The following is an 11,873-nucleotide window of genomic DNA, read 5'->3' as shown; positions in this document are numbered from 1 at the left end:
AGTACCATACTGTTTTGATTATGATAGCTTTTAATATAGTTTTAAATTAGGGACCATGATGCCTCCAGCTTTGTTCTTGTTTCTCAAAATTGCTTTGGCTATTAAGGATCTTTTGCAGTTCCACGCAAATTTTAAGATCGTTTGCTTTATTTCTGGGAAAAAATGCCATTGGAATTTTGATAGGGATGCAGTGAATCTGTAGATTGCTTTGGGTACTGTGGAAATTTTAACAGTATTAATTCTTCCAATCCATGAGCATGGAATTGTTTTCCATTTATTTGTGTCTCCTTTATTTTCTTTCATGAATGTCTTCGTTTTCAGTGTATAGTTTTTCACCTCTTTGGTTAAATTTATTCCTAAGTATTTTATCATTTTAATGCAGTTGTAAATGTGATTATTTTCTTAATTTCTCTTTCTGCTAGTTTGTTATTGGTGTATAGAAATACAACAGATTTCTGTATATTGATTTTGTATCCTGCAACTTTACTGAATTTATTGATTATTTTAACAGTTTTTTGGTGGACCCCAAAACTGTTTTTCCTTATATAATATCATGTCATCTGGAAATAGTGTTCTTGCCTAATTGATCTGTCTAGGACTTCCAATACTATGTTCAATATAAGTGGTGAGAGTGGACATTCTTGTCTTATTCCTCCTCTTAGAGGAAACACTTTCAGCTTTTCAACATTAAGTCTGATTTTAGATGTGAGCTTTTCATATATGACCTTTATTAGATTGAGGTACATTTCTTTTATATCCACTTTTTGAAAGTTTAGATCATAAATGGGTGTTGAATTTTGTCATATACTTTTTCTGTATCCATTGAGATGATCTTATGATATTTATCCTTCATTTTATTAATTTAGTGTTTCACATGGATTGATTTGTGGATGTTTAACCACCCTTAAGTCCCTGACCTTTACCATTCTTTCTCTTTCTTCTACTAAATTTGGGCTTTCTTTTTCTTTTTCTACTTCCTTGACTTGTAATGTTAGGTTGTTTATTAGTGATATTTTTTGTTTCTTGATGTAGGCATTTACTGATGTGAACTTCCCATTTAAAACTTTTTTTGATGCACCCCATAAGTTTTGGTATTTTAATTTGTCTCACGTATTTTTTTTTCTTGATTTCTTCATTGACACATTGACTTTTCAGAAGCATGTTGTTTGGTCTGCATATATGTATGAATTTTCCAGTTTTTACTTGTTTTTTTTTTCATCATGAGTAGAATGCTTTCATTTATATGAAATTAAGCTTCTGTGAATTTTCAAAATGTAAAAGTATCAAAGGTTTTACACAACATCAAATGAGAATCAGTAATGCTCACCTTCATATCCAAAAAAAAAAAGTCAAGTAGAGGTTCAACAATCATTATATAAAATCTGAAATGAGTGGCCCAAATTTTAAATTATCAGTAGATAGCTCTTCAATTTTAAGGGTCCCTCAGTATACTTTGGTTTGAAACCACAAAAAAGGACTATTTATTAAAGCATGAAAAATATTTCCAGAAAAGTGTCCAATTTGGAAAATGAAAACTGTAACCCTTGGTAAGTAGGAAAAATACAAATCATACACTGAACAGAGGGGAACAAAAAAGGCAACTGACCTTTATAGGAATCAAGACAACACCATGGACTTATATAAAGTCTTCCCAAATCAGCAACATACCCTGTATTATCATGTTTTAGAGCACTGTAATTAAAGCATGATAGTTTTTTTATTAGTTGCATAATCTAAAAAAATGAGGAAATTTTGAGCTATACCTCTAAAAGGACCAGAGTTGTCATTGAAATACACTTTTAAAAAATTTTTTTTTTCCAACGTTTTTATTTACTTTTGGGACAGAGAGAGACAGAGCATGAACGGGGGAGGGGCAGAGAGAGAGGGAGACACAGAATCAGAAACAGGCTCCAGGCTCCGAGCCATCAGCCCAGAGCCTGACGCGGGGCTCGAACTCACGGACCGCGAGATCGTGACCTGGCTGAAGTCGGACGTCCAACCGACTGCGCCACCCAGGCGCCCTGAAATACACATTTTTTAAATGTAGGCCTCACACCCAGCATGGAGCCCAGTGAGGAACTTGAACTCATGACCCTGAGAGCAAGACTTGAGCTGAGATGGAGTCTGACACTTAACCAACTGAGCCACCCAGATGCTCCTGAAATAAACATTTCTTGAGAAATTGGGCAAAGTTCTCATTTATGGGAAATACGTTTTTTTTTTCCACAAAGTGAAACTGAGAAAAATTGTATCAAATGAGAAATCTTTTTATCCAAAGTAATCTCTTTAAATAGCTCAATAATGCAGTACTTAAGAAATGTAATTTTTCAACTCAGACTTGAAACAAATTATTCAATAAACATAATCGAATCTTAGTGCTTGGCCCCAGAGTTTTCAAAAATTGAACAATTGTTTAAACCATCATACTGTTGTTCTTAAATCCCATTTTAAATTTTTTTATGTAGTGCTACTTTTTATTTTCTGAAGATAGTTTGTTCAGTCTAAGACAATCTAGACTGAACCCTGCAATGTACAAGCATGTCTCAGTTCACTTCAAACCAAATGGTCAGCCTTTTGTTTTTATCAAAATCATATTATGATATTCATAACAATTAGCCAGGATTTATCTGTGAACAAGGAAGGACCCACAGGACATTGTCTGTGGCATTCTGTGGAAAGTCTGTTTGTTCCTTCTTTCTGCTTCCTTTTCTGAAACATTTTCATGAGCTTCTTGTTACTCCACTTTTTTCAAAGGTTGAGAAGATTCTGATAATAATTATTTTGGGGGGGGAAGGGTATGGCTTGATCTGTATCTTTTTGAAGGAAAAAGGCAGTGCAGCACAAATATTATACAGAGTCCCAATGGTAGTCCTGAAAGCAGAGTTGCTAAAAGCAAAAACTGTACATTATCCCCAAACCCATAATCAAAGGTCTTCAATAAAATAGTTACAGCAAGTCCTGATCCATGAAGATAGCTGAAAGAGTGCTAACATACTATTCATCAGAACAGATTCTGGGCCAAACCATGATGAAATGGGTTCAGTACTTTTCCACTCTTTCTCATTTATAGTTTATGAAGTCCTTCTTATTCATTGAGCCCTGATAGCACCTAAATTCACCATCTTAACAATAGTAGATGGAAGGAAGGGCAGTTATGATAAACCATCCACTCAGTCCTGGCTGCTCTATGACATCCCCTTTTGCAACATTAACCTCAAGATGTTCTCCCCATTGAGCGAAACTTCTCCATTCTGGTTGTAGATTCTGACAAGAAAGACACCATGGAGCATAAAATTCTATCATCCATTCTCCTTCCAGCAACTCTCTCCTGTTCTTGCCATGATGTTGGGCACGTCACTCTACTGCACATGGGTCCAGGGAACCCCACAAAACAACAGCAGGAGCCCTGCTACAGGAACCATGAAACTCCTGGAGGGTGTCATGTCTGGTGTTTGCCCCCCCCCCCCCCGCCACATCTCCATTTTTACTCGTAATTGACTTCTAGTTTTATACCACTGTGGTTAGAAAAGATGCTTGATATAATTTCAGTCTTCTTAAATTTATGACGATTTGTTTTGTGGCCTAACATATATTTATTCTGGAGAATGTTCTGTGTGCACTTGAGACGAATGTGTGTTAGGTTGCTTTTGGATGGAATGTTCCATATATATCTGTTAAGTCTATCTGGTCTAACATGTTGTTTAAGGTCAATGTTTCCTTATTGATTTTTCTTTTCTTTCTTTCTTTTTTTTCCTTATAGATTTTTCTGTCTGGATGATCTATCTATTAAGGCAAGTGGGGCATTAAAGCCCCTACTATTATCGTATTGCTGTCTATATCTCCATTTGGGTCTGTTAATATTGGCTTTATATTTTTAGATGTTCTTATATTGGGTACATAATTATTTACAGATATTATATCCACTTCTTGGATTGACCCCTTTATCATTATATAATCCTTTTTTTTTTTTTGACTCTTATTACTGTCTTTGTCTTGAATTCTATTTTTTTCTGATATAGGTATAGCCACCCCAGCTTCCTTTTGGTTTTCATTTGTATGGGGTATCTTTTCCATATCTTCACTTCGAGTTTGTATGTATCTTTACTTCTGAGGTGAGTCTCTTGTATTTTTTTTTTTATTCAATAAAGACTTTGCCTTTTGATTGAAGAAGTAATCCATTAATGTTTAAAATGATTATAGATAGGCATGTACTTATTGCCATTTTGTTCATTATTTTCTGGTTGTTTTATGGTTTCTCCCTGTTCCTTTCTTTTTCTCTTGCTATCTTCCCTTGCGGTTGATAAATTTCTTTAGTGTTCTGTTTAGATTCCATTCTCATTACCTCTTGTGTATCTACTATAGGTTTTTGCTTTGTGGTTATGTGGCTTACATGTATCTGTTGCCTAGATGTAGACCAATCTATTTTAAGTTGATAGTAAGTTAAGTTTGAACACACTCTAAAATTCCACATTTTCCTGCCCCTTTCCCATGTTTTCTGTTCTTGATGTCACATTTTGCATCCTTTTATTTTGTGTATGCCTTAATTGCTGTAATTATACTTATTTTTACTGCTTTTGTTTCTTAACCTTCATGCTAGCTTTGTAAGTGATTAGTCTACTACCTTTACTATAGATTTATCTTTACCAGTGAGATTTTGCTTTCTTATATTTTCTTGTTATTAATTATTGCCCCTTCTTTTCAGCCTATAAAAGCTTTTTCTTTTAAAAGTCAACATGTTAAAAATGTTTTTAGGGTTTTTTTTGTTTTGTTTTGGTAATGTTTATTTATTTATTTAATGTTTATTTATTTTTGAGACAGAGAGAGACAGAGCATGAACAGGGGAGGGTCAGAGAGAGAGGGAGACACAGAATCTGAAACAGGCTCTGGGCCCCGAGCTGTCAGCACAGAGCCCGATGCGGGGCTCGAACCCACGGACCATGAGATCATGACCTGGGCTGAAGTCGGATGCTCAACTGACTGAGCCACCCAGGCGCCCCTTTGTTTATTTATTTTTGAGAGAGAGAGAGATAGAGCGAGAATGAGCAGGGGAGGGGCATAGAAAGAGGGGGACATAGCAGAGGATCCAAAGCAGGCTCTGTGCTGACAACAGAGAGCCTGATGTGGGGCTCAATCTCACTGAGCCGTGAGATCATGACCTGAACCAAAGCCAGATGCTTAGTTGAGCCACTGAGGTGCCCCCAAAATCAACATTACTTTTAAAGCTGATTTAGTGGTGGTGAATGCCTTTAGCTTTTACTTGTGTGGAACACACTATTTATCCTTCAATTTTGTGGGTTTTTTTATTTAAAATTTTTTTTTAATGTTTATTTATTTTCGAGACATAGAGAGACAGAGCATGAACGGGGGAGGGTCAGAGAGAGAGGAAGACACAGAATCTGAAACAGGCTCCAGGCTCTGAGCTGTCAGCATGGAGCCCAATGCGGGGCTTGAACTCACAGACTGTGATATCATGACCTGAGCCGAAGTCGGAGGCTCAACCGACTGAGCCACCCAGGTGCCCCGTATCTTTCAATTTTGAATGTTAACTAACTGCCAGGTATTCTTGGTTGGAAGGTTTTGCTTTCAATACTTTGTATATATCATGCCACTCCCTTCTGGCCTATAATGTTTCTTTAAAAAACGTGCTGATTGTCTTATCGAGGTTATTAGTTTGTAACAAGTTGTTTTCCTTTTGCTAGCCTTAAGATTCTCTCTCTTCTCTCTCACTGTATCTTGATGTGGCCTTTTTATCTTTTGTTGTGGAGGATCCCTTTAGCTAGTTTTCAGGTCTGTTTCAGAGAGAAGTGTTTTATATGTAGCTGTAGATTTGGTGTGTCCATGGAAGGAGGTGAGTTCAGGATCTTCCTATGCTGTCATCTTGAGCTGCCCTCCCCATATCTGGCATTTAGAATGCCTCACACATATTTAGAACAAAGTGAGAATCCTTAATAAGAACCCACTGAACTCTGCTTACTAATTACACACCAACATTCTTCTCTATTCTAGTTTGAAAAGGAGCTTGCTGCAAGGCAAAATATTACCCTGGACATCCAGACCACAACTTATGGACATTTATGGTTCAGTTATCAATTTAATTTTTTCATTTGGTCATTTTATACATGACAGATGACGTCATCCAAATGGCTTTTAGGATAATGCTTCATTTTCACTGAAACACTTTGCCTAACTGAATTTGAGATACTTCCCATTTGGGTACAGCAGCTTTTATAAAAATTGCCTCAACCAGGCTCATTACAGCTAAATTTATACCACCTGTTTTAATGTGTATATTGTCATGACCCACAGAGACCGCATTAAGTAATTAAGAGACAGACCACATAATGTCATTTGCTGTAACTGAATCTGTGGTTTCAATCAATAACCACCTGAAAGTGCCTGGGGGTACAGGATTAGGGCATAACCTGCTGAGTCAAGGCCTAGGGGGTCCAAATGAGGGTGCATTAATTTGTGACACCATCCTGCTGTTTTCAGTCTCTTTTCAATTAGTGATAAAAGAGCATAAACCAAGTTGTTAAAACCATCCAAGATAGATTCTTCCTTCCCTTAGAAAAGATCTGATATAGAGCTAAAGGTATAAGAAGACTGCCAGTAAAAATCATGCATTTTAACTGCCTTTCTAAGATGTAGCTTATCTCCTAAAGAAGGGCTGAATCATGTGATTGCTGCAGGCTTCCTTATTCTCTAAAGACCAAAAGAAATAGCCATTCTGAAGTGCTAATGTAACTATAAACACAATTCATTTTATTTGAGTTTTTATAGTTCCACCGGTAAAAGGGCTGTGCAGCTGTTGTTTGCTAAATTGTCATTTGTTGGGTTAAAAGTTCGTCCCACTCATCCAAAGTATGGTCACTGCTCAGGAATCAGATGACCACACCAGAGCTACATATTATATGGATCATATAATTTAATTTGGATCAGTTGCTTTCCAGATGCTAAAATCTGGTGTATTTATTAAAAATTGGCGTAAGCCCTGATTCACTCTGGAATTCAACTGAAACAGACTAATCGAATGGGACTCATCCCAACACATATGTCTCCTCCAAGCTGCTAGTGATTTAGGGTTTTGATGGCACGTAGTGACCATTGGGTAGATTTGTACTTATTCTAGGCAGTTCACATGCAATAGTGTTTCCACCCTACAAGAAATCTTGAGGTGGATGTTTCCCAAATGCATTTTCGGACAAAGGTCTTGTACAAAAGAAGAAAAGAACACTTTTACAAAGACCAAAGAATATTTCCTATTTAAGAATTTTGGATGGACATATTCAAGGGCTTTTTCAAACTCTACAGGGTGCTTTTGGAATATATTTGGAACATAAACACATGTTTGCACATTGCCCAGCTGCCACCTGGCCTAGAGTATGACCTTTCATAGCATTTTTGTATTTTGAAGCAAAAAGGAATCTTGGTGGTCACTGGGGTCAGACTGTCCTTTGCAGAAAAAAAAAATGGGACTAAGATAAGCTAAGTAATACACTTGCATGCATTTGATTTCCATCCCAGCCTCCACATGCTCTCCCAGGGCCTCCTGGTTCTGTGGCAAGGATGCAACTCAGCAGCATGGCACTTACTGGTGACCTTCTCTCCCTCCTGCTTTTATATTCACTTATCTCCCTTTCACTTCTGCCTCTTTTTTTTTTTTTTTTTTTTTTTTTTTTTTTTTTTGGTTTTCCCTACATTTACTCCTGCTCTCCCACTCCTATTTTCCTATCTTTCTTTTTGAAACCATCTCCCAACTCTATCACTAAGTTTTAATTATAGCAATAAGAATAGCCTGCAGAAATAAAACAAATACAAATCCTACTCAATAATTGCTCATATAATTTCTGACTCCTCTCAAGTTTCAAATGAGAGTGTTTATTGTCTATAGCATTTGTCTGAAAACTGTACTATCTTATGATATTTGAGGTCTTATTGTATTATATTTACTTTTACTTTTTTTATGTGTATATGTAGACACAGAGACCTCAGATTACTTTGAATCCCCCAGAGTACCTAGTACAGTTCTGGACTATCTGATTATTTAAAGAGATTGATTTTATGTCTAGAACTTTTAGATCAGTGGCTTTGATTTAGAAAATCCAGTCGATCACATGGCTGCTTCCAAATACTTTAGGGGGAATAAACACTTCCAAAATGCAGATTTACCTGTACCTTGAATGGCATAGGCATTTCAACACCCCATTTCATAATGAGGTGAGATAATCCTGGTATTTGATTTAGGCATTTTAAATTTTTAGGGATTTAACTTCCCTATTCAATTGAGAAATTATCTCAACTCTTTCATTAAATCTTTGCTTCTATGACACACACACACACACACACACACACACGCACACACTCACACACTCACACACATACACTACCTGGAGTGCAAATGTACCAAAGAAATAAGTTCATTTGAATCACTTTAATCATTAAAGTTTGTTAACCTTATCTTCAGTCCTATATATTCAGAATTTGTGTGATAGCTATAACAGAATGAATGTTAGAAATACCATGTTAGAATTACAGAAATGTGTTGCAATCCCCATCATTAATCATAATGGAAGTCTAAAAATTAAGGAAGTAAGAATAACCCAGGATAACAAAAAGAGCTTAGGAAACAGCAACAGAAAATATTTGCAGTAAGACACTGATGGGGAAATGTGTCATGTGGAGTGCAAGTGTGACTAACAGAAGGTATAGTGGCCAGGAAGAGACTGAGGATGACAAAGTGACATAGAAGCTAGCAGGAAGGGTGTGAGGACTACACTGGCAGGAAATGCAATCGTTCCTGCGGATGGAATGACTGGAACACAGCACTAGAGCAGACTGACCCATGTTAGCCAATCATCATTGCTGACTCACGTGGGTCACAGAAATATGAAAGGTCAATGAGGGGCATATTGGATGATATAGACTGTACTGTGGGAGTACTGAAAGTTTAAAGAGAAATGGGCAGGATAAATTACTGAGATAATTTGTTTTGCTCTCATGGTGTCACTTCTCTTTTTACCTGGTCCTCATACTTCAAAGGAAGTAACCAAGCCATGGTATTCTCTTGCCCTTGAGGAGATTTGTGTAGCTTGAATGAAAATCAAAATTGCCTTGGAAAAATTGGCTCTTTAAGATTCACTACATATTATGGGGTGCCTGGGTGGCTCAGTTGATTAAAGCATCTGACTCTTGATTTTGACTCAGGTCATGATCTCACGGTTTGTGGGATGGAGCCCCACATTGGGCTCTGCACTGGCAGCACGGAGCCTGCTTGGGATACTCTCTTCTCTCTTTTCTCTCTTTGCCCTTCTCCCTGTCCATTCTCTCTCTCTCAATAAACAAACATTAAAAAATGATTCACTACATATTCTTCATATTGTGTTAAATAACTTTATATAAATTAACTTCATTGCCTGAGGAATTGCATTTAAAAGTATGTTTAAAGTTTATGTTTCTAGTAATTTCCCAATTTTATTGAGATACAATTGATAAACAGCACTGTATAAGCTTAAGGTTATAGCATAATAATTGAACTTACATATATCATTGACACAATTACTACATTATGTAGTTATGTCATATAACCATTATCTTATATAGATATTTAAAAAGGAAAAGAAAAACTTTTTTTTCCTTATGGTGAGAATTTGGGATTCATAACAATATTTCTCATAACAACATTTATATACACCATACACACAGCAGTGTTACCTGTAGTCATCATGCTGTACCTTATGTTGCTAGTACCTACGTATTTTATAACTGGAAGTCTGTACCCTGGACCACCATCCTCCATAGGAATATGTTAATATGTTTATTAACTTTTGCATATTACATCATGGTGTATGTCCCAGAAAATTTTTGAAAAATAAACATGTTGGGTTTTTATTTTCTAATTGTTGATATTACAGATTCCACATGCTTACACATACTATTGCTTTTCCATATACATGTTCCATCCAAGCTGGTCTGCTCACTGATATGTTCTGCATATTTCTTTCTGTAATCTTTTCCATTTCATTGGTGGCATGCCTTCTCCAGCCTCTTCTCAATGGTTGTAAGTCCAATCCATTGTCTATAGCCTGTTTGCCTTTTCAACCCTTGCCCTGAATTTTCCTTTCATTTATTTTTTGTGTATTCATTACTTCTCTGGGCCTACTTTGCTCTGTTACTAAGATAGAAATATAATATCAAACCCAGATAGTATTTGTGAATATTAGGTGAAGTCAGTGTAGGGAAACATTGAATAAGTGATTAAGCACTACAAAAATATAAATAATACCATTCATGTTTTGTTATATTTTGTTTTTCAATACATTGTTATGTTCTAATTATTTATGTTATTATTTGTTGTGTGGGTGTCACTGTTATCAATTTGTGTACCTCCTGTGTGTATACATATTGCCTTTTCACTAGATTACTAGGACTTAAAGAAGGATTCACTGTTTATCTGTGGATCTTCCACCAGCACATAGATGGCATCTTGTACATGAGAGATCCTCAATGATATTAATGGGATAATAAATTCTATTACATCATTGATTCTAATATTTGGATTTTGAATTTAAACTGTTCTATAAAGAATTTTAAAATTAAAACAGCGGAGTATAAATGATGGTCCAGAACTTATATGTAGTTTATTAGGAGAAATGCTCAACCAAAGGGCACATCCTTTTGCACCGGTATGCTCCATTCCACCACCAACTCCTATAAATACATATCTTGAAGGAGTTTGTTGAATCTACTATAAAACACACTTCAGATCACAACTTCTCTAAGAGAACTACAGACCTCTCAGACACAGCTAATCACATTCTCTGACTTATTTCTGTGACATCTGTTTCATCTATAGATTTTGTTTTTCCTTCAATTATGTTTTAAATGCAATGACTTCATTTACATGGCTTTTCTCCTGTTATATGGTAACACTTAAAGAGTAGTGATAGTGATTTTCATTCTTCTCTTCCCAGTCTCTACCACGGTGCTTGGCACATGCTGTGTCTATAATGTTCATGAAATTAGAATTAATTAAAATTAATTTGAGGAAATTAATCATTTATATTGCTTGATAATTGCAAAAATGAAAAGACTTGAGATGAAAATTTGATCTGGGAAAAATATATATGCATTTATACCATTATGTAAGTTTCATCATCATAAAATTTTGATAAACTTAATAACAACAATATGCAAAGATGATATATTACCATCAAGCATAGAGTTGAAAAGAAAAAGGATTTCATGGTATCTACTAAATATAGTTCAGCCAATATCCATTTGTGATACCATTAGTTACTACCTACTGGCTAGTGTTCAACCATAATCAGCAAATTAACACATTGTTTTCCTGATGATGCTTCTATTTTCTGCCTAATGGTGTATTAAGTTGGCTCACATTGGGTGTCCTGATTAGAATCAATTGACACATCATAACATTGTTTATTGAGCATAGCAAATGTTTGCCTAAACTCTTTTGCTTTTGTGTCTTAAAATAAACAAATAAAAAGTGTGCTAAGGAGTCCTAATAAGAAAATTAAAGTCTTCTGTTGAGAATAGGTGTTCTGTGTTCTAGTCCAAACCAGTGAACACTTTTTAGAATTTAAATTAACTTGAGTGTATTCCAGCATTAGATTCTGTGATCATAACCCTCTTCTTGAAACACTCTTTAGCTGGCTTCCTTGAGATTATTCTTTTAACACTAGGATATCCTTGTCCCTACCTGGCCACAGTTCAGTCTCTATTGCAAGTTCTGCCTATCCCTTAGAAGTTAGTTTTACTCTGATTTCTGTCTAAACGCTTCTTGTCCTCAGCTGGTGTCATACTGGTGACTTGAAAATCAAGATATTGGGGCTATCAGTGCTATTTTATTATTG

General features: G+C 35.9%; 1 pseudogene; it reads right to left on the bottom strand.

The window, feature by feature from the left end:
• Window positions 1–2,589: 2,589 nt before the first annotated feature.
• Window positions 2,590–3,443, bottom strand: LOC125153537 (thioredoxin-related transmembrane protein 1-like; annotated as a pseudogene).
• Window positions 3,444–11,873: the final 8,430 nt, after the last annotated feature.

Source organism: Prionailurus viverrinus, chromosome A2, assembly GCF_022837055.1.
Source record: "Prionailurus viverrinus isolate Anna chromosome A2, UM_Priviv_1.0, whole genome shotgun sequence".
Classification (NCBI taxonomy): domain Eukaryota; kingdom Metazoa; phylum Chordata; class Mammalia; order Carnivora; family Felidae; genus Prionailurus; species Prionailurus viverrinus.
This window is presented reverse-complemented; position numbering and strand designations above follow the sequence as displayed.